The sequence below is a fragment of the Cydia amplana genome, chromosome 6 (genome assembly GCF_948474715.1).
Source record: "Cydia amplana chromosome 6, ilCydAmpl1.1, whole genome shotgun sequence".
Classification (NCBI taxonomy): Eukaryota; Metazoa; Arthropoda; class Insecta; order Lepidoptera; family Tortricidae; genus Cydia; species Cydia amplana.
The window spans coordinates 18,982,905-19,006,830 of record NC_086074.1 but is presented as its reverse complement, the minus strand read 5'-3'; the positions used below and the strand labels follow the sequence as shown (position 1 = coordinate 19,006,830).

General features: G+C 34.0%; 2 protein-coding genes across 13 annotated transcripts in view; both read right to left on the bottom strand.

Annotated features, from left to right (window-relative positions):
- The window catches only part of LOC134649048 (rab5 GDP/GTP exchange factor), a 420,463-nt gene that overhangs the window by 205,033 nt on the left and 191,504 nt on the right, over positions 1-23,926 (bottom strand). The gene's annotated exons all lie outside the window — the stretch shown is intronic.
- LOC134649042 (disintegrin and metalloproteinase domain-containing protein 11) overlaps positions 1-23,926 on the bottom strand; it is a 631,585-nt gene that overhangs the window by 499,489 nt on the left and 108,170 nt on the right. The window contains exon 1 of one of the 12 annotated variants that reach the window (XM_063503752.1): positions 11,735-11,988. The exons of the other annotated variants lie outside the window; for them this stretch is intronic. The gene's annotated coding sequence lies outside the window, so the exon portion shown is untranslated. Of the gene's footprint in view, positions 1-11,734; positions 11,989-23,926 lie in introns of those variants that run through there. 12 annotated transcript variants of the gene reach the window in all.

Below are 23,926 nucleotides of genomic sequence, written 5' to 3'. Positions count from 1 at the left end.
TTTCAATCTAAATAGGAAAATATACGTGATTATTTCATCAGACATTGAAGTTTCGATCGGCGTTTACTATAAACGATTATCATTTCGTGAGGGCCCTCAAACTAGGGTTTGCACGACGGATCCGAAATATATGGGAATATACGCGGATCCGGATCCGGATAATTTCATACATTTCGGATCCGGATTGCTAACCCTACCACAAACTGTGATCGATACAGGGTGTAGCGTGTTGCACGTCAAAATTATGACAGTCGTGACATTTATTAAGCGTTAATTGCTACCGCAAGTTATCTACTTGTGAATATAATTATACTGAAATGTCTAATCATCGAACCTATATTACAGTACATTTCCCATTTTATACAGTTACAAGAAAACTCAGTCAATAATTCGTCAAATCTTATAAGCTGCAAGCTACCGAAATGATTCAGTCCACTAGATCTCGCAAACTTTTAATAACAATAAGAGATAAAAACATAAGGTACGGCAATAAAAGGAGTCGTAAAACCTTCAGGGCTCCATCGGGCAGATATTGGATCAAGTCTACATACGACCCAATAATTGAAAATATCGTTCGTGATATTTTCGAAGTACCTCCAATATTATTGAAGGAGCCATTCAAACTTACATTGTGACATCAAAATGATATCTAAATGATGTCAGTCGCGCGTACATTTTGCTAGTACTTGTCAGTCATCGATGGCGATCACATTAGGTAGCACTAACATAATTCTCAGTATTCTTTTTATCATACCTAATTTTTAAGTTGAAATTAAATCCATACTAATATTATAAATGCGAAATTGTGTCTGTTTGTCTGTCTGTTACCTATTCACGCTTAAACCACTGAACCGATTTAGTTAAAATTTGGTATGGAGATAGTTTGAGTCCCGGGGAAGGACATAGGATAGTTTTTATGTCGGAAATCATCGCTGAAGAGAGTGCATAGGGGGGTAGAATTGAAAGAGTTAATGAATTTCCTAATAATTGAAGTAAGCAATGCGCAAATCGAATGATTGCTATTAGCATTATACAGGCGCTATACTTACTTTAGCTGCTGCCACTAATTCCACGCAGACGAAGTCGCGGGCAAAAGCTAGTTTAATATAAATGTATTGTCACCCACCAATGGTTTAGTCTAAACTAAAGAGTTTAAAAACCTCTTTCCAAAGTAACAGCCACAAAAGAAACTTAATGATATAAATAAAAATAGGCTGTCCATGTATCCAGTATTTATTAATTTTAACAATATAAATAATTCACTCTAATTAATTAAATGGTGAAGTAAATTGCATGAGATCTCGCGTATTTAATTTTATTTATAGGTTGGTAATTAATATTTTTCAACTCCTGATCACCGATTAAATTTCATCGTGTATAGAATATATTATGTACTTCTAATGAAATATAATCGTGGTCGGATAATAGCGCTTAAAAATATGTTCATGGAATAAGTAATCAACTCGCATATTCAGACAAAGATATAATAATATTATTTATAAACCTTTTTTGTTTATTCATTCAACGATTACATACATTTACGTACAAATGAATAAATAATACCTATTTGGTTTTATTAAATTATATTTAGAACTCATGGGCTGCCTACTCACAAATTCAAACTTTTTGTATTAAAGATTTTCAGCCCGGCGTTTCATTTGGTTACCAACGATTATTTTCATGAATTGTACATAGTTAAGGACCTGTAATTAGTCTAAATTTACGACAATCGACAATTAAGCCATTATTGTGTTACGACAATTAAGCCATTTCTATTTGACTTATATGCATGAAAGTCTTTTTGCATGCTATAGTTTTATATGTGTATGAATTAAGTACAATAAATACAATACAATACACTTTATATGGTTAATTTTCGTAACACAAATGAAGACTAATCACACCTTCTTAATTACGTAATTTTTTTTACAGTACATATCCGCACTAGTGCGTAAAATAGCACTTTTCATGCGTATGTCGAAACTGCCATATGTACTGTAATAGTTATTTTCGATACAAGTGCGAAAAAGAGGAAATTCGAAACGAGTGGCGATAAATTAAAACACGACCGAAGGGAGTGTTTTAAATCGACACGAGTTGCGAATTACCTATTCGCACGTGTATCGAACAACGTTTTACAGTACATATGGCACTTTAAAGTTTCGACATACGCACGAAAAGTGCTATTTTACGCACTAGTGCGGAAAAGTAGCCCCATATGTACTGTAAAACGTTGTTCGATACACGTGCGAATAGGTAATTCGCAACTCGTGTCGATTTAAAACACTCCCTTCGGTCGTGTTTTAATTTATCGCCACTCGTTTCGAATTTCCTCTTTTTCGCACTTGTATCGATAATAACTATTTTGCAATTATCTCAATAACTTTTCTGTAAGGTAAACGTCCTAGTGCTCAACATGCAAGTGCCCAATAGATGACACCCTGCTGTCAGTTATACAAAGTTTAAGTTTTAAGATGACATGTATTGGGACAGTGTCAAGCACTCGCGCGGCCGCCTATTTAATGTTTGATGTTTGTAAAAATCATACTTTAGCAACACTTCGTTACTGTAACGCGTCAAAGAATATTGACTATGTACTGTTACTACAGAAAAAAGTGCTTCTAGTTTTTTTTTAAATTTGCATTTTCGAATTATCCCAATGCAACTAAAAACTTAATTCCCGAATAGGCCACTTTTTACTTTATTGTAGATTTTATTTCGTCAGAAGTTGACAAAATTTGGTCTATCCGGTGGCGAATGCACTAGTCCCAAAACGCACTATTAGTCAATACACTCTAATTTCGAAAGCCCCTCTTCTCATAAGAAACTAGGCCCAAAATACCATATTTCCAAAAAGGCTCATTCTCGATTTACACGAGAACCATTGAGAACTAGTCCCAAAATACACCTTTCCCAAAATACCCCAAATTGTGTTCACCTGTGCGTGGCGTAATACTTTATTCTCATAATGCGTAGGTCTCAAAACACTCTAGTTCCAAAATACCCTATTTTTTTGGAATGTCTCTTTGTGACTGCTTTCAGCCGTAATCATTACCCGTTTGATGCCTAAAATATTTTTTTCAAAAATAGGATTTACGTATTTAATTATTATTTTGAGCTATACAGGGTGTAATCGTTAAGTGTTGCTCGGCGATAGTTCCGTAAATATTGCAGATATCAGAAAATTTCAAATTGATATCGAAAGTGCATATAGTGAAAGTGAAGGGCAATATACACACGAGTGTTTTAATGCCTGTGTTGATAAAGCAGTGTATGGAACTATCATAATTAGGTGGGCGAGAAACTACCCTCATTTATGGCATTATTTAATTATTTAATGCCATAAATGAGGGTAGTTTCTCGCCCACCTAATTATGATAGTTCCATACACTGCTTTATCAACACAGGCATTAAAACACTCGTGTGTATATTGCCCTTCACTTTCACTATATGCACTTTCGATATCAATTTGAAATTTTCTGATATCTGCTATATTTACGGAACTATCGCCGAGCAACACTTAACGATTACACCCTGTATAGCTCAAAATAATAATTAAATAAATCCTATTTTTGAAAAAAAAATTTTAGGCATCAAACGGGTAATGATTACGGCTGAAAGCAGTCACAAAGAGACATTCCAAAAAAATAGGGTATTTTGGAACTAGAGTGTTTTGAGACCTACGCATTATGAGAATAAAGTATTACGCCACGCACAGGTGAACACAATTTGGGGTATTTTGGGAAAGGTGTATTTTGGGACTAGTTCTCAATGGTTCTCGTGTAAATCGAGAATGAGCCTTTTTGGAAATATGGTATTTTGGGCCTAGTTTCTTATGAGAAGAGGGGCTTTCGAAATTAGAGTGTATTGACTAATAGTGCGTTTTGGGACTAGTGCATTCGCCACCGGATAGAATTTGGTGAGTTTGAAGAGGTCCTCATTTTAAGCGAAATAAATATGAAATCCCAATTCGGAACAAAAAAAATATCTAATTTTCCATGAAGTTACGAAAATACCATACGCTTTCCTAATTCATATTTATGTTATATTTTGTATAGGACATAAAGTCAAATTGCGATCAAATTGTACACAATAGGGAACTCTATATCCACCAATGTTATCGAATTCTGACGAAAAAAAACTATATAAAAAGCGGCCAAGTGCGAGTCGGACTCGCCCATGAAGGGTTCCGTATTTAGGCGATTTAAGACGTATAAAAAAAAACTACTTACTAGATCTCGTTCAAACCAATTTTCGGTGGAAGTTTACATGGTAATGTACATCATATATTTTTTTTAGTTTTATCATTCTCTTATTTTAGAAGTTACAGGGGGGGGGACACACATTTTACCACTTTGGAAGTGTCTCTCGCGCAAACTATTCAGTTTAGAAAAAAATGATATTAGAAACCTCAATATCATTTTTGAAGACCTATCCATAGATACCCCACACGTATGGGTTTGATGAAAAAAAAATTTTTGAGTTTCAGTTCGAAGTATGGGGAACCCCAAAAATTTATTGTTTTTTTTTCTATTTTTGTATGAAAATCTTAATGCGGTTCACAGAATACATCTACTTACCAAGTTTCAACAGTATAGTTCTTATAGTTTCGGAGAAAAGTGGCTGTGACATACGGACGGACAGACAGACGGACAGACGGACAGACGGACAGACGGACAGACAGACAGACATGACGAATCTATAAGGGTTCCGTTTTTTGCCATTTGGCTACGGAACCCTAAAAATCGGCCCATATGCGATGAGCCGCCTATAGCCACACTCGGGGCCCGATTCGGATTTTGTAATAGACATCTATTAGATATCTTTTAGACATCGCCAAGATACGATAACGATATGTTTATAGTACGGCCCTTCTGAGGTGAACTTTTCGCTTCAAACCTTAATCTTTCAAACAAAGGCCATTGTCTCTATTATCGCAAAACCGCTAGCTCCAGACTTAGCACGTGCCAGTACAACATTCATATTGAAAAACAACCGGTATCGTCATAGTATTAAGGTTCAAATTTAATGTCACTGATATTCTAGATATTACGTTTTGGTAGTGTAGGACGATAGACCGCCCCGAAGCGATACGGCACTCATATTATTTTGATACTTAGTGTGGTGTTAAAAATGAAACACGGTTATTTATGATAAAGCGTTGTATATTTGTTATATAACAAAATCTAAGGTAACAATGTAAATTTAACATTAATAAGTTTAACATAGGTATAATCAACATTTTTCCGTGTAGGTATATAAACAGTTATACGTACTACTAGATAAAATCGTGTCATAAAAAATCAGATATAATCAATTTCTTTCTTATAATTATAAACCTTCAATAATCAAAAATAATATATTACAAGTGAAAATGATTTTTGTTGCAAATAAAGTTGGGATAGCAAGAAAAAGACAGCTAAATTAGTCGTTATTCAACTCTCTCAGTCGCACAAAAATCCAAACAGTATGCAATCATAATCCAGGGTCACGTAAGCAGGTCGTCAAGTTTTTAACAATATCGGGCAGAGTACTTATATAAATAACACGAAGCACACGGTTACGATATTAGAAACCGACTAAAGCCTGATTTAGGGTCGCTAAATGATAAAATAATGTGCCCCACTTCTCATGCACACGGATCTTGCACACCGCTCTTCTCATAAACCTATTGTATTTAAGTATGCAAAACAATAGTGGTCAGGTCGCAAATCCTTATCAGTGTTTTTATTGTCACTATGCGTCGGCATCATATCAGAGGTGCTAATTTAAAAGGCTAATTTAAAGATAGGAAAAAATAACAATGCTTGCAGCTGCATCTTTGTAAATTATTACATTTACCACCGCAAGCTAATAATTTAAATAAAACAATATAATAAATAACCACGTTTCATTTTTAACACCACACTAAGTATCAAAATAATATGAGTGCCGTATCGCTTCGGGGCGGTCTATCGTCCTACACTATCAAAACGTAATATCTAGAATATCAGTGACATTAAATTTGAACCTTAATACTATGACGATATCGGTTGTTTTTCAATATGAATGTTGTACTGGCACGTGCTAAGTCTGGAGCTAGCGGTTTTGCGATAATAGAGACAATGGCCTTTGTTTGAAAGATTAAGGTTTGAAGCGAAAAGTTCACCTCAGAAGGGCCGTACTATAACATCTAACCTTTCAAATTTGACATTTGCGCGATTCTGGAGATACTCTTGAACGATTTCCACAAGATATTACTTAGAGATCTAATTCACATCTAATAGATATCTAACACGATCTATCGTAAAAGTGACATTGGTTGCCCAAATTGCGCTGCAAAAGAGAACTAGTTGAAATCTAAACTATAACGTATCTAGAATGGATCTAATACGTGTCGTCTCTTGTGAATATCTTGAAGTACGAATACGGCAGTCGTACACTCCACGACAATTTACGAGCGGCCGTATTAGCGCCCCTTCATCTTTTATTACGTCGCGAGATCGTTATGAAAACGACGAACAGTATGGGATGTGATTTATTGGCACGCTTAGGTTTTGTGGGAATCTAGTGTGGCACAGATTTGTTGGGTTTCTCGGATCACTTTTTTATTGATGTTTTTTGTAGGTTCCTTTCCTGGGCAGAATATTAAGAGCTATGATAGTTTTTTTTTTTAATTTTTTATACATTTAATTTTTTTTTACGTTTTTTTGTGTACCTAACACAATATAATAATTTGATTCTAAACGAGATAAACATAAACATTTACTTAAAGTCTGCAGATTTTAATTTTAAAGTTAATTTTATTTATTTTAAGATTTCCATATTCTCGCTATTCAAAAAGATTCAAAGTGTGGATATTTCAAGTTAATTATGTACATCTCGCTTAGAATCAATAAATATTGTGTTCTTATTTATATATATAATTTTAAAAATTAAACTAAGTTTCGAATTTTAAAGCGTATTTCCATCTCACCGTAACTTATTGTTAGACGAGACACGTTGGTTATTGGATTACTCGCTGGCTGGTAATTGATTATGAAATAATTAATTTAATAGAATATGGAGAATAATTAAGCTTTTCAAAGGATAATGTTCAAAGCGGAATTTGTTTAAAATAGGTACGAGAAATGTCAAGTAACTAAGGATATAGGTACATAAAGTAAGCCTAAATAGTATGATAACGTTGTCTAGTACAAATCTAATTATACATAAGTCTTTATGTCAAAGCATGTTTATATTTCAGAAATTAATTACCGTAAAACCAAAATCAGGAAAAACATAACATATATTCTACTTACATTTTATAATTCCTTCTACAACTTTAATGAATTTAGGCTTTTTTTTAATTGGGATTTTTTATGTTATTTCTACTCAGAATCATGAGCTCTTTTGATCCTAATAGGAGAAAAAAAGTGTCCCAAGATTTCCATACATTTTTCGATCTTTCCATTCCGAAACCGCCATACAAAGTCTGAAAAAATTGTAACGGAATGGGAAAAAACCTTGGGACACTTTTTTTCTCCTATTAGGAAAGAAAGAGCTCGTAATTCTGAGTAGAAATAACATATAAATTCACAAATAAAAAAAAAAGTCTAAGGGACAACTTTTTTATAAAATGGCCCTTACACAGGGTTGTACTGTATTTATATAAACTGTTGAGTCCGAGTTAGTTGGCTAACCCTGGAACGCGCAAGTGCCCTTAAAACGTTTTTACTGTACCTCAACCAAATAATTTATTGCACTTACGTACAAGATAATTCGTAGTGCAATAAACTAAACAATAGTCATTCTAAAAGCAATATATTTTAGTACACACGGTAATCTAGGAGATATTTAGCGCTCGTGAACGTTTAGCTGCTGATGCTAACGGCATTGTTAAGCGTTCAAGGCGTTACCGTTCTAGTTCTGAATGTGTTTTATTGCTCAAATTATTGCACTATGAATTAGCGTGTTCGTAATTAACTTGTAATTATACTGTATTTAGTTGTCATTGTTAGTTATTAAGTAATTATACATTATGTTTTTTATCAAAGACAATAAACTAGTTCATGTGTTAAGGAATAATTATACCGGGTGGTTCATGAGACGTGAGCAGGACTAAGCCTACACAATCAGTAAATGTAAAAGAATCGTTCACCACAATATTTAAGTAAAACAATAACGTTTTTTTTCTGTTGTTATACTTTTAGGCAAGGACAAATTTAATTATCTACAATCATGGACACCCTACAACATTTAACGAAACCAAAATCATCCGATAAAAAAGACCTACACATCTTCTTACAGACTAAATAAAAACGGCGTCCCACAGTGAAGCATTCTTGGCCCGCTCCTTTTCCTATTGTATATCAACGATTTACCCAATGTTTCCAATGATAAGTACATATTGTTTGCTGATGATACGACAATAATCATTGAGGCCGAGGACATGGTATCTTTAAGAAATAAAATTGAAATGTCATTAACGGATATACATCAATGGTTGTCAAATAATTGTCTTAAGATAAACGTAATCAAGACTAAAATTTTACAATTTAGAACGTACAAAACTAATTCAACTCCACTAAATGTTATCTTTGAAAATAATAAAATCGAGGAAGCCGATACAATCACATTTTTAGGTATAAGAATGGATATTTATTTAAATTGGAAATCTCACATTAGTTATGTATGCGATAAGATAGATCGTTTCGTATTTGCCCTAAGACGATTGAGACAAGTTATTTCCCAAAAAGCAGCTATTACTGCCTATTATGGATACATTCAATCCATTCTCAGCTATGGACTGATTATATGGGGCAATTCAGTTGACATTTATGATATTTTTAAGGCACAGATAAAATGCATTAGAGCAATTTACGGGGTACCCTACCGGGAAAGCTGCAAACCACTATTTTACTCGCTAAAGATATTACCACTAGCATGTATGTATATAAAAGAGATTTGTTTGTTTGTAAGACATAATCCACTACTGTTTAGATTGCAGACAGAGATCTCACAACGGCCCACCAGATACAAATACAAACTTTTCTCCCCATTATTTCGCTTAGATTGTTGTAAGAGAAATGTGTTTTACATATGTATAGTTATATATAATAAGTTGCCGACTCGGTTTAAGGAAATGCCTTTGTCAAAATTTAAAAGAAAATTAACCGATTGGCTCCTGGAGAAATGTTTTTATAAAGTACATGAATTTTTAGATTGTAATGAAGTCTGACATTCATTAATTTGGAATTTTGCGTAGTAATTTTCCATTTTATTGTTGATACGTCTTATTGAATAATGTACATTTTGTTATTGCTTGTTAATGTTATGGTAATAAAGTATTTGTAGTTAATGTATTGCATCACCTATTTATTGATATATTTCTACGCCAGTGATGGCAGAATATGCTGTTCTACACCAAATAACAACGACACCAAAATTGTACATACCATATTTTATGAAATAAATTTATGATTATGATTATGATGATTAATAAACAAAGATAAAACCTTTTTAACCGTTATGACAGCACTTTGACTATAAAGAAAATAAAATGTCACACTTGAGTGAGATACGATTTTTTTAAAGTAACCAGACTCCGATGACATTCAATTTGGCACTTATTATGGATAAAACAAAGAGGGTGATCATAAATGTCGTAAATAAATTAAAACTTTTTTTTAAACAGTATATAATAAATTAAAGTTAATCTCACAAATACTGGTACGAAACAGTTATTTATAACTTACTGTATGTGTAGGCTTGATCCTGTTCATGTCTCCTGAATCACCCTGTATATTGTCATAGTTTTCAATCTTTATTATTAAGTTCATCATGTGTTAAGGAATTATAAATATGAATAACAAATATTTCTTGTACTATCCCGATTTTTGTTAGGGTCCGCTTTTCTGCTTCATTTTTTCAAAGAGAAGTCAATAAATTGAGAAACAACACGAATGTTTATTATTAATTATTTTATTTTATTTTATTTAAGGTTAGACTTACAATAAGTTTTTGCTACGTTGCTAGTTTCATAGAAAATGTATTAAGTGTTTAATATAAGTTCTTAAACAATGGCAAGAATGAATATGTAAAAATAGATGTCTATAAATGTATCATGAACGGTTAAAAAATACTTGTATATTCTCCATTACATATGCAACTGAAAAAAATGTAAATGTGTGATAGTATTAGACTAAGTATTTGGAGCATTTTTTTCTCATTAGCAAATATCTGTTTGGCCCAGTGGTTGACTAGTAGAGTATGCCTTAAGGAATTAAGTCCGTATAATGTACTTTTTACTTCTTTTTGTGCAATAAAGTTTTAAAATAAAGAAATAATGGAAATTTTATTTTCTAACAGATATATTTCTTTGTCCCCAAGTGTAACGTCATCCAACTAAAACTAACAGCGGCTAACGTAATCGTTAGTGACATTTAGAAGCGCCATAAAATCGTATGTAATTAAGGCTCGTAGCGATTACCGCGCTACGCCGTAGAGGGCGCTACGCTCGTAGCACTAATCGCTACGGAGATTAGTCCGGGATTGTTTTGTTGAATAATGAGGTTTTGTTGAGGTTTGTTTTTTCAAGTTTTTGTTTTAAGGATGTTTTTTTTTTTCTTCCGATTATTTAGCGTGCTTGACTTTTTATCAATGTTTTTTAAATACGTTGACATACATATAATTTGACATAAAATGTGAGAGAATTTCCTACCTCATTGTCACTGCCGTATTCGAACTTCAAGATATTCACGAGAGACGACACGTACTAGATCCATTCTAGATACGTTATAGTTTAGATTTCAACTAGTTCTCTTTTGCAGCGCAATTCGGGCAACCAATGTCACTTTTACGTTAGATAGAATTAAATATCTATTAGATGTGAATTGGATTTCTAAGTCATATATTGTGGAAATCGTTCAAGAGTATCACCAGAATCGCGGAAATGTCAAATTTGACAGGTTAGATCTTAAACATATCGTTATCGTATCTTGGCGATGTCTAAAAGATATCTAACAGATGTCTATTTCAAAATCCGAATCGGGCCCTCAGTCTTTATATTCACATATTCAGGATTCTGCCTGGTCTGGATGTCGACTTATAATAAGTTATTTCAGTTATAATTGCCTACAATGTTACGCCATACGCTTAAATAAATAATTTCTGCTTGTGGTAATATTTTAATTTTTTCGCATATGTTTAATTATTCATAATTATTAAAATACGAAAATATCCTGTTTAATTAATAATTTAATAACATATATTTCAATTTTTTTTAACATTAACTGTTTTCCAATTCAATTTTCAAAATTAATAACCCTGAAACCTACACAACACTTAAATTGAAAAAGACCAAAAAAAACATAATTCGTTGCCAACTTCAAAAGTAAAATAAAGTAAAGTAAATTGAAACTAAACTAAAAATTAAAATTAAATCTAAGCGTCCCATTTTTCCTTCGCCGTCTAAACGGCCATAATTATGTAACCCTGCTGCTCGCGTAGCACTAATTGCAACGCGTAGACCCGCTACGGCAAAGAGCGTAGGTTAATTGCTACGCTTTCTGCGGTCCTAGTACTCTCAGCTTAGCTTGACGGAAACTCGCTTGCCTTTTTAGTTTTTTAATATTTTTTTAAATTATAGATTTTAACAAAGTATAATTATAAAAGTTTTTTTTTTACATACCTATAGAATTTTACTTTTTTTGATTAAAAATTAATCGTACTTACCGCGCACTTAACTATAACTAATTTAAAAATCACTACTCACCGATGATCACTATAAAACCATAAATCGAACATTATATATCATTATCCTCACTAAAGTTATATGTCCGATTCAAGCACTCACTGTGAAGCGATCCATCGCGAGTGATTCGTCCGTCATAAGGGAGGCATGACGCACAGGCACGCGCGCCGCGGCCAACCGCCGACTGCTTTGAGCGGTGAGTGTTGCTAGTCGTCGAAAATTTCTACCATTTTCTACTATTACAAAAAAATATCGAAAACCATAGTAGTTCATAGTAGTTTTTTGTAAGGATTTTAAATATGTTAAAAACATATTTTTCTGTTTATGTATAGATAATAATAGTCGATATTTTTGTAAAAAAAAGTCAAGAAAAAGTAAAATTTTATTTTATAAATTTTACTTTTATCAATTTGTAGATGAAGGCTTAAATTTTTTTTTATAATTGATTGCATATTAAATCCCAGAAATACCGGAATTTTTTCCCCCCACAACAGGGAACCTTCGTACGCATGCGCGCGGCCCCACCCTTCCCGGGCGAGCCTAGACCTATTTGATATTTTTAAACTTTCACGGACAAGTGTAGTACAAATAAAATTCGAAACACACGTTGATTTCACAAAGCGACGCAATATAGTAAGATATAAGTGAATTTTGTGAAAAAGTTGAGCGCAATTCAATTGCGCTCGTTGCACGCGAGTGGTAAGATTCGACTTTGTATTTTAAATTAAGTGAACATGACGCGCTGTATACTGAAAGTAGGAGGTAACATTCCAAGCAATATGTCGTTTGTTTATACGGTTTCCATATTTTGCATACACATGTAAGTCGGGTGACAATGCAATATTATGGTACCATCGAGCTGATTTTGATGATGGACACAGGAGGTGGCCATAGGAACTCTGTGATGAAACAACGCAACCTAATTGTGTTAGGGGTTTTTAGAATTGTCTCGATGAGTATTAGGTTGTCTGTCGTAAGAAAAGTACAGTCAGCGATAAAATCTTGTACCAAAAATGAAATTTTTGCCAAAAACTTATTTTTAAACAACATAGTGGTCGTTTTGTGACGTTTTTGGGATTTCGTATCCTAATTACGGTCTGTCGTCAATAACGTGCAGGCCAATTCGAACGTACACTGATATCAGAATGACAGATATATCGTGTAATTCTGTTCAGTATCATATAGATTTATTATGTGTTATGTTAAATGCTCTTGTGGGGTGGGTTGGGCAATGTAGTTTACATTGCCCATTGCTTTAATATTAGGTTGTAGGGTATTTTGTTTAAGTTTTCATATTTTTAATTAAAAAAACGTATTAAATGCATTACAATAAAAATATACTAATACCTAATCTTTATAAAAAAAGTGTTTATACACACGTTGCCTTATTATTACATTTTAGTGAGCTGTCATAATTTTATTTTAAATAGTAATAGCTAATTAGCTATTTTATTTGTAATAAAGATTCAGATTTTAAGGATATAAAATTTATTTTAGGCTCTATGTTTCGAAGCCACAAACTTATTGTAGGTTAGTGGTAGTAGTATAGCCACGTGTGTCACGTGGACGGCTTACCTAATACGGCGAACACAAAATCAAACCGGGAATATTAATTAGTACTTATCGACCACTTTAGCATACAAACACAGGTTTATTCATTAGTGGAAATTATGCTTTTCACATGGAGGTAATGCCCATTATTTTCTACCTAAACATATAAGTTCAAACAAACATTATTCACATGAACCGACGACAAAATAACGAATGTGTATGATTATCATGTTCTTTTAGGAAATAAAATGCGGTACAAAAACAGGCGGAAATACATTCCCTCCTCCAGTCGCACGATGAACCGTCATAAATAATGCTTTTTACCGGCTACCTGCGTTTCGGCACAGTAGTACAAGAACAGTAGTGAATCTTCATAGAAATGTGCCGCTGCCGGCTTGAATGAGTGCGTGCGTGCCGGGCGCCGTGTATAGTTTGTAGCTTTCTAGTAGAGCCCGAAGGCTTATCCTATTGTCTATTGTTCAGTAAAACCGCACGTGCTACTTACCTGCAAAAAAGGGTCTTAATTATTCTATTTGGCACCTGAGCGCGGGCTAGTCCAACGCTCAAAAAACCAGTGTAGGTGCGCTCTCCGATAACGCGCCTTTGTTACGCATCTCGATGACACATTTTAGACTGGTTCTGTAGCGTTCGACTCGCCGGTACTCAGTAACCGAAGTACTGACCACACACATCGTAACAAAATATTTATCCATTAGTTCATTTTGAATCTTATTGCAATTTCCATAGGAGTTGTAATTCAATTACCTGGGTAAAGTGAACGAGCGATTTTTTATGCAGGTGGTTGTGGCACGTGGCACGAGCGGTTTTACTTAACAATAGACAATAGGATTAGCCGTCGGGCTCTATTAGAAAGCTACAAACTATACGCACGCGCTGCCACGCACACATTCACATAATATATGGGGGAATACGGTGGTGGCAGTGTGGGCCGTACCGCGACTGTGATCGCGCGCATTCGAGTACGCTCGCATTTGCCTGCTCTTACCGGCCTTAATTTACACCTCATTTATGGATTGATAGAACATTTCATTTTTTTTTTTTTACGAATATTTGAAAACTTATCATAGTCTTTATTGTATTATACAAAAGGTTAATGGTATATAAAAAATCATACAAGAATAACTTAAATAAATCTAAATATTAAAATATTTTAATCAAAAAGACCTCTGCGAGTTGTACCGGGTGCAAAGGTGCCCATGACACTTGCCGCGTTGCCACGTTGGATAGCGATGGCCAGCCTTTGCACCAGGTACGAACCCGCGCGAGCATCAGAGGTCCTCTCCCTAATTCTACGTCCCACCTCCCTTATAAAAGTTATGGCGTCAGACACGATAACGCGCCTTTGTTACGCATCTCGATGACACATTTTAGACTGGTTCTGGTTCATTCGTTAACATTTCATTATATTATATAAATAGAAACCTAGTGCTACCCATAATACGCAAATAATATTTAACTAAAAATAAAAGTGACAACCCTAAGCGCCAACGCAAGAGTAGGTAAATAACTTGCCGAGCGGCCTTATATTCACTACTGTTCTTAGTGTACTGTGGTTTCGGTATAGGCTGGATAAATCAGACCGGTATAAAAAGGTATGCGGTCTTACGGGCAGCTATGCTTTGATATAAAAGCTGGAAATTTAAGGGTGAACTTGACCTTAAGTGGTACCTTAAAATGTACCCACTTTACTCCAAAATTCGGACTTTCATTTTAATTTTGAAATTATTATAAGTATGTTGATTTAAAGTAGATCATCACTACATTCACTACCATCATGTTGTTACACTTAACTGAGGCCGGGATATAATCTTCATTTATAATAACTTTTGGAGTACAGTCGCCGTCATATATATCGAAGCGGCTAAGGGTCTCACAAATATCTGAACACGCCTCTATTGTCAGGGCGTTAGAGTGCGTGTTCAGATATTATGAACAGCTTGGCCGCTCCGATATATCTGTTGGCGACTGTACAATTACCCAGTGGGAAGCAATATTAGGCATAAGTATTTTACGGCAGGCAAGTATTATAATATTTTACGGCCTCGTTGATATGGACTCCGCTTACTTAAGGGCTTGATTTTGAATCCCGGTAAGGCCATCAATTTGTGAATTTATCACGAATACTTTGTTCCTAAGTTACGGATGTTTTCTATGTAATTATCTATTCACGTACACTATGTATGTACTAATGAAAACTTCCTATGCTCTCATAGAGATCCAATTCACATCTAATAGATATCTAACTCTATCTAACGTAAAAGTGATATTGGTTGCCCGAATTGAGCTGCAAAAGAGAACTAGTTGAAATCTAAACTATAACGTATCTAGAATGGATCTAGTACGTGTCGTCTCTTAATTGTGAATATCTTGAAGTTCGAATACGGCAGTAGGCACGAATTTGAGTGCTGGATATCCAATCATTTCCCACTTCTCGCCATGCATTGAAGCTTTCAGTCTCTGAAGGGTACATTTGTGCGCGTGTAAGCTAACAGCATGTCACAAGGCTGTGACGTCTGACAAGCCCTTCCCGACCCTGACCTACTGTCAGCAGCTCGGTTTGTGGTCAACTGCCTCTGTCACGTTTTACATTTGTGTTAACTTTAAGGGCGCTTTAGGTCATAATTGCAAATAAATTTATACTTTAATTTTTTTGAACAATATACACCGTGTTTTTTTGATTTCCGTTAATTTCGAGGGTGCGTTCCTGAGCTTAAATCAAGTAACTTTCTCAAAGACACCGATATTCTAATTAACTCCATTTCAGAAATAATCCATAATTTATTTTTTTCCTATAAGGCCTCTACAAGCGTTTACACTTGCCTTAGGGCCGGTTTACATATTGATTAGTGTTTAGAATGAGTTCATACATTTGCTACTAAACTTAAGTACAATCTCGGTCGATCGATGTTCGAAATGACATTGATATGTCACAGATTTCAATTGTTTGGTTGAGTTAAATGTAAAGCCCGTGTTACAACAACGCTTTATGCTACATTTAATTAGTTTTTAATTTTTTTTTTTGTAAAAAAAACAAAAAAAAAATTTTTTAATTAACAATGCCATTTAGTTCTCTTAAACGTACTTAACCATACCCCGAAGTTAACGGAATTCAATAAAAACACGGTGTATATGTCGCAGGGAAATGATCAAAACAGAGATTTGAACAAATCTCTAAGGGATATGATCAAATCACGCAGGATGTTAAAATGGCGAATCCATATCATCATTTCCCTAGAAAAATTCAGTCATTTGACCAAATCACTGACTCTGTTTAGTGAAAAGACAAAATCGGCCAATAAACGCGAAACGCTTTTTCATTTCACTAGATTTGTTTAGGGATTTGACAAAATCCCTAACCACGACAGTAAGTTGACGAAACGAACTCAAAAAGTCAACTAGTTTTATCATTTCGCTAAACAGGTTTAGTGAAATGATAAAGTCTCAACTGGAAGATGGTATATGGTGATTTGATTAAATCTCTGAACGGTTTAGTGAAATGACGAAAGCAAGTACAGAATACAACAGTTTACTCTCTACAGTTAAGCGATTTGATCAAATCTCTCGTTTTGACAGTTCTAAAAATGTAGCTGATTTGACTATGTAGTATGAAAGTAGTCAATTATTTGTTACAACGTGTAGATTAGTGGCATCTTGAGTTACACATATGACATTATTTTTACAGGCACATCTATTTCGTCGGGTGACAAGTAAAAGTCACTAAGTACTATCAAAAAATTAAAGTAACAATGCACTTTACGAGTATTACACTTGTGACAGTTGTAACGCGGTTTATTGTCCAATAATTTCAATGATGTTAGTTAGTGACTTTTACTTGTCACCCGACGATTTGTTTTGCATTGTACTTTGGACTTTTCACAGGAACACTTCTTGAACCGCTGACCTCCAAATACAGATAACTTAGCTGCAATTTCACGTAGACTGTACTTCGTAGAGGGAACTGCTGCACTGCAGTGAATGACGTTGTGGTTGGCTGAAGTGCGTTTCTAGGCAGCCAGTCTTTTATGATGCCAACAGATTTACCGATTTGGTACAGATTATTTTTAATATTTAAAACAATCCCCGGTACATTACTTCCATCTAATGGACCTATGTCTACCTAGGGACGTCCACCAACACGCTTGATTTGATTAGCAACTCTTTGAATTTGTGCAGAGAAGTCTCTTTCATTTTTTCAGCCGATATTAAAAAAAAATCACTTAATAATCGCTTAACTGTAGAGAGTAAACTGTTGTATTCTGTACTTGCTTTCGTCATTTCACTAACCCGTTCAGATATTTAATCAAATCACCATATGTACCATCTTCCAGTTGAGACTTTATCATTTCACTAAACCTGTTTAGCGAAATGATAAAACTAGTTGACTTGTTAAGCTCGTTTCGTCAACTTACTGTCGTTGTTAGGGATTTTGTCAAATTCCTAAACAAATCTAGTGAAATGAAAAAGCGTTTCGCGTTTATTGGCCGATTTTGTCTTTTCACTAAACAGAGTCAGTGATTTGGTCAAATGACTGAATTTTTCTAGGGAAATGATGATATGGATTCGCCATTTTAACATCCTGCGTGATTTGATCATATCCCTTAGAGATTTGTTCAAATCTCTGTTTTGATCATTTCCCTGCGACATATACAATGGAGAGGAATGAAAAGTTTTGTTTTCAAATTAAAAGGATATTTTTATTTATCTGTAAGTAGGATCTGCAATAAACTAGGTAATATCGAGGGGTACTTCAAAAAAAGGAGTGCATATACCTACAGGTTTTTATAGGGTCGGCAACGTACATGTAACACTCAATTCATGAAATTGCAGGCGTCCATAGAATAGGCTAGATGACAAATTTTCATTTATGGTATCAATCAATCAGGTTTGTTTTTAGGATCAAATGTCTATATGGGACCTATTGCATTAAAGCAATACAAAAGTCAGAAATGATAGTCAAAGTCCGACAGTCGTACTTCACTCGCGTCCCAAACAAATCGCTATGTGAACGTGACGTCAAGGTCACTGAGATCGCGTCTTGAAGTATGAACAAAACAAGAAAATTGCATTTTTGTCGGTAAAATATTGCGTTTATGTATATAGTTGCTATACAATCTTTTTTTGGATAAAATGTGAGGAATCGAATGGTATCCTTACTTATTACGTTTTTGAAAGTAAAAAATAAAACTTAAATTTTGAAACTTTCAGATGCTGTATTTTTGTATTATTTCCATATATTTTTTTAATATCCACAATATTGTGATAAATTGCTCATTTGCTATCTATTTTACTAGATTTTGTTATAAATTTCAACATGTGTCAAGCCATGTGTGTGCGTTTTGTGTGTGTGTGATCCCTATACGGTGATCGCTTTCCATCAGGCGGGCCCTATGTTTGTATGTCTTGTCACCGACGTGGTATTAATGTGACATTTAACATTATAAAATGAAGTGGAATAATAAATTCGAATCAGCTGCTTGTTATGACATTATCAAATAAAACATGTAGATCATTATTTAAAACCTAATAACAACCAAATTACCCGCTTCCAATCCAAATTACTCCAATATTGCATCACAAACAAATTAAATCGGCTATGTGCAATAAAATTTCAATTAGCTATTCAAAGCGCGTTTCCAAACTGTATGTTGTAGCAATATGTGCCTGTTTTACGTAATACCTGTTCATCATGTGATTACATACTGTATATATCACAACATATGTGGCAACATATCGTCGCTATAGTTACTCAACCTCATATCTGCAGCAATCATTTGATGGAAATGTCGCTTTTCTTTCATTCGGAATACGGGTGTTTTTGTCATCAAATGAGTGTTGCAGATACGAGGTTGAGTAAGTATAGCGGCGATATGCAACATTATACTCCTAGTATTAGGTAAATGTCCAAAAGTTATTACGAACGTTTCAATATTATCACTGCACCAAAGTTATTGAACACGAGAGTATATTGGACATTAAGCTAGATTCACACTGGCAATAAACATACATTATTGCTAAACTGTGAAATTGTCTCATATGAAAACTAAATAGACTGATAAAATTAAATTTTAATTAAATCAAACAGTTGCTAAATGCAGGGCTTAGGCATTTTTATGAATAAGGGTGTTTATCGATATTCTGCATAACTAGATTAGAAAATAGTATTAATGTAAAAAAATGCATTGTAAAGAATATTTACCAACATTGACATTTCTTGTTATTTTTTTCTATATAAATCTCAGTATTCATTCATCTCTAATGTAAAATAAACCCAGAAATGTCAGCTCCATAATGAAACAGACACAAACCAATAATACTCGACCGAACGAATAAATTAACAATACCCATAAAAGAGCCGTTCCATATATCGAGTTAATAAATCCAAAAAACGCTCAAAGAGCACCACAATGGCGTAAAAGTGCGCGTTAAATCAATTCAGCGATGTAAAACGATGTGTAACATGGAACATGGAGTTGTCTCCCTCTACCCCCTACCACTGCCTCGAGAGGGAGGGAGCCAGGGGGATACGCTCACGTCCATGCATGAAGCTGTTATGCCAATTGTTTTAATTGTTATAGCTTTATGATCTCCTGGTATCGTCCAGTTGAAAATATATGTTTGTATGTCTAATTACAGTTTTATTTGATGAGCCGATTTTTAATTTTCTTGGCGGATTTTTTTTCGTCTGGTTTCGATAAAATTTTGTGAATGAATTTGGTTCTTATTTTGTACAATATAAGCTCATATTCAATAAAAAAATCCTCTGCGTCAAGAAAACATGATATATTCGTTACTCAACGGAAAATTACATACATATTCTTAGGAACAGTTTTTGATTTAGTTTTTAGTTATTCCGCCCAGAATGACAAGCTTGTTCATAATAACCAATTTTTTTCTAAATCTAACGATGCGTTTTTTTTTTCTAACTAACGCAGTCCTAATACAAAAATTATTTAAATTTACAAAACAATACAAAATACTGTAAATTTTAGCTGTCAAAATAACGGTTAAAGTCCGATGAAAGATAAACAAACTGAACCCTAAGAGAAACGTCAATATTAGTGATATAATAGTGCCTCTGGCAACAATGAACCCCGCGAACTCTGGCTTCGGAGTCAAACAATTCGACTACCTACTAAATATGTACCTAGGTCAAGGGGCCAAAACAATCTTAAGCAAATGAACCACATAGAAAGCTCACTAAGGCTTGTGTTGAGGGTAATATACGACAATACTTATATATAAAACACGCCGCCCAAAATATAATGATTGTATTATTGACTTTATAATTATAGAAACAAAATTCAGAAAATCACATGTATTAAAATAATATGTTCATCGCAAAGGAACGTGGTACACGCATTGACTACAAACAACAATATTTTTAAGACCCTGCGTACAATTTTTGGTACATTTTCTACAATCTACCTATCATGAATTCCAACTTCAAAATTTACAATTTCTTCCTAAGATATCAAAAAGAAATAGAATTTGGCTTCTAAGTATGTGGTCTGGCCGATATTTAGTATATTTTAATGCCAGCCATTCGGCGATTTGTGGCAGAATTTTAAATTCTCGTTTACCTGACGTGATCATAAAGAGGTTTACGATGTTTGGTCCGAGTATTATAGTTTACTTCAAGTTTCAGGTGGGGAAAAATGGTTAAAGGAACGTCACTACAGAAATATTGGTTCTCCGATAATTTAGATCGAAATAAAAATAACCGTTACCTATTTAATGTCAATACTGGTAAGTGGTGCATAGGGATAAGGATGACTGGTCTTCACAATGCATGTTTACTCATTGATAAGTGTTTATTCAATGAGTTATAAACCCGAGCTCATTAGCAAACCCCATTAACAATGTTACAAATAATTGAAAATCATGCAGTGTTGGCAAAACTATCTACCGTAGGGAACCACCATTGGCCCAACTTCGCTTAAGTAAAATATTATTATAATTATTATTAAATAGATATTATCCATTGAATGCACAATAAAAACAGCTCCGTAAAAATAGTTTTAATGAAAAAAAAGTTATCTAAAATTTTCCGGAAACAAAGAACATAGAAAATTATAAAGGTTTTTGAAAAATATCTTTTTGCGTGATATTGGGCATTCATATAAATTTTTACTGTATTTTCGATTCATTACCTTGTATGATTTTTAATTTAATTTAATTATGTAGTAAAATTGTATTCTACATTTTGAAAAATTATTTCGGGAGTAAAAGTTTCATTTCATTTTCATTAAATCCCTAAAATACTCTTGTGTGATGATGCAATGAACGTGAATATTTATATACGTACAGAAGCTAAATACTACAAAATAAATGCAAAATTTGTTTACGGAATGCAGCCCTGCGTAACGTACTGAAAATTCCCAATAACTCTTATTCATAAATAAATCGATAGCTATATTAAAATTCAGGCGCTCCGGGTCGTTCGCAAACGGACCCTTTGTTTTCAGTTATCATTTTTCGCGCTCGTAATTTTTCATTTAACTTTCAAATTTCTCGATTGATTCGGGGAAATAATGTTTTTCGGAGAAATAAAACGGGGGCAGGTGTTTCGAGATGTTTACGCTTTTAAGTTTTCGTTTACAATATGAGGAAAATGGCGGTTTATAAATTGTACAATAGAATTGTGGTGACGATGAAATGATTTCGAAAAAGGATTGAGCAATGTATTTTTACTATAAAAGTATAAAATGACAAGTAAATTTGATACATACAATATATTTAGTTTATAAAATATAGTGTTTACCACGAAATGTTCCCGCCTGCTGAGGCGGCGAATAACTGCTGTTCTTCCGGCGAGAGCCGATATAAAGCTTTATCAATATTTTACTTGAACAAAATGTTGCGTTTTGCTACAAATAACTATGTAAATCTCTAAACAGCGCCCCTATAAAAGCTGATTATCCATCGTTTCCAGTGCATTGAGCAAGTCAACGGTCGAGTCCAGTCACTGCGTCGAGTCACTGCCCTTAGCGCAATTAACTCGACACGTTCAACATAAAATTTACCAAGTTATATCTTACGGGTCAATTTTCAAATAGGCATTTTTTGCTGTCCCACGGCTAAAACTCGAAGTCCATAGGACTTAAAGACTAGATATGTATATATTTTCATTCAATGTATTATAAACTTTAAAAATAATGTACAACTGTACCTTAAATATGATTTGTTTCTGAGAAAATCGCATTTGAAGGTCCAAAAACGGCGAAATTTGCCGTTTTTCGCGTGTCCCAGTAGCGGCATAGCCCAATAAAAAAAATCATAACTTTGGATGTAGGCAACGTATTATTAATAACTATATATATTTATAAAGAGCATTTTATAGAGAATTTATTTAATCATTTCGATAATTTAATGCTTTATTTAATAAAACAAGGGAAGCCTTTTTATCGTTGTCCCGCGCGGCACTTGTTTTGTTATGACTTAAAGATACCCCCCAAAATCTTCTTTGTCTATTGAATAACGATTAGATTAACTTTACGACGCAATAGTGCGGTTAGTTGGGCGTCTATCACCATTAAGTTTGCACGCGGAAACAGTTTTATTTATGTAAAAACAGGTAATAATCTCTTTCGATATATTTTGGTACGACTACAATGACATTTGTATGGACGCTTCATATGTCGGTACACAGTCCAAATAAAAATGTGTATTTCATAATAATAGTTGCAAATATAGTGTTAAAATATATAGTAAAATAAATAAGTGAATCGGTTATATGGTGTAAGAAATTTCGCCAAAAAATATTGTTGGCGACATTTGTATGGCGACATTTGTACGGCTATTTTGACCATACAGATGTCGATTGTGGAATACAAATGTCGACATAGTGCCATACAAATGTCGAAAAGGCGTCATACAAATGTCGTCAGGGTCTTACAAATGCCACAAAATTAATAAATAGTGACATAAACATTTTGATACTGCCAGACAATGTCGAAAAAATGCCATATACATGTCAAAAGCGCTCTAAAAATTGCTAAATAGTGCCATACAAATGTCGATCTTTAGACGTCCATATCTAGCTAACTATAAAATGTAGAGTGGTGCCTCGTACAGTATATTTTTTGTTGTTAAGAATCCTTCCTAAATCGAAGATAATAAATCTAATTTTACAAAAATAAAAAATTGCCATACAAATGTCGAAAAAACACCCTCTTCAAAAATTTACCCATACTGTAATATTACACTGATTCACTTACCCGGGGTTAACCAGTTAAACCTAGAGTTGCTATGGTTACCAGTACAATTTGACACTGGATTAACGGTTTAACCGGTTAACCTCGGGTTAGTGGGATGGTGCAAGTGGCGCTGAAAAATATAACGTAGTTATAAATTGTACTCTATACATCTGTTACATTAAATATTTATACATTATTTGGAAATTTGGCACGTTAATTTATTTAGAAATGTAACAGTTAAGTAATAACAATACGGTAAAAACATATTTCTCAATTATTTTTAAAAATATGCCCAACCACAAGATGCTTGAAGGAACTGTCATAGGGACCATCATTCGAAGCGAGAAGTATCAGTGTGACAGAACCCGACGTACCATGAGTCACTGACAGTATCAAAACTGACATATACGCTATCGAAAACGTAATTTACTTTCTATAGATCTCG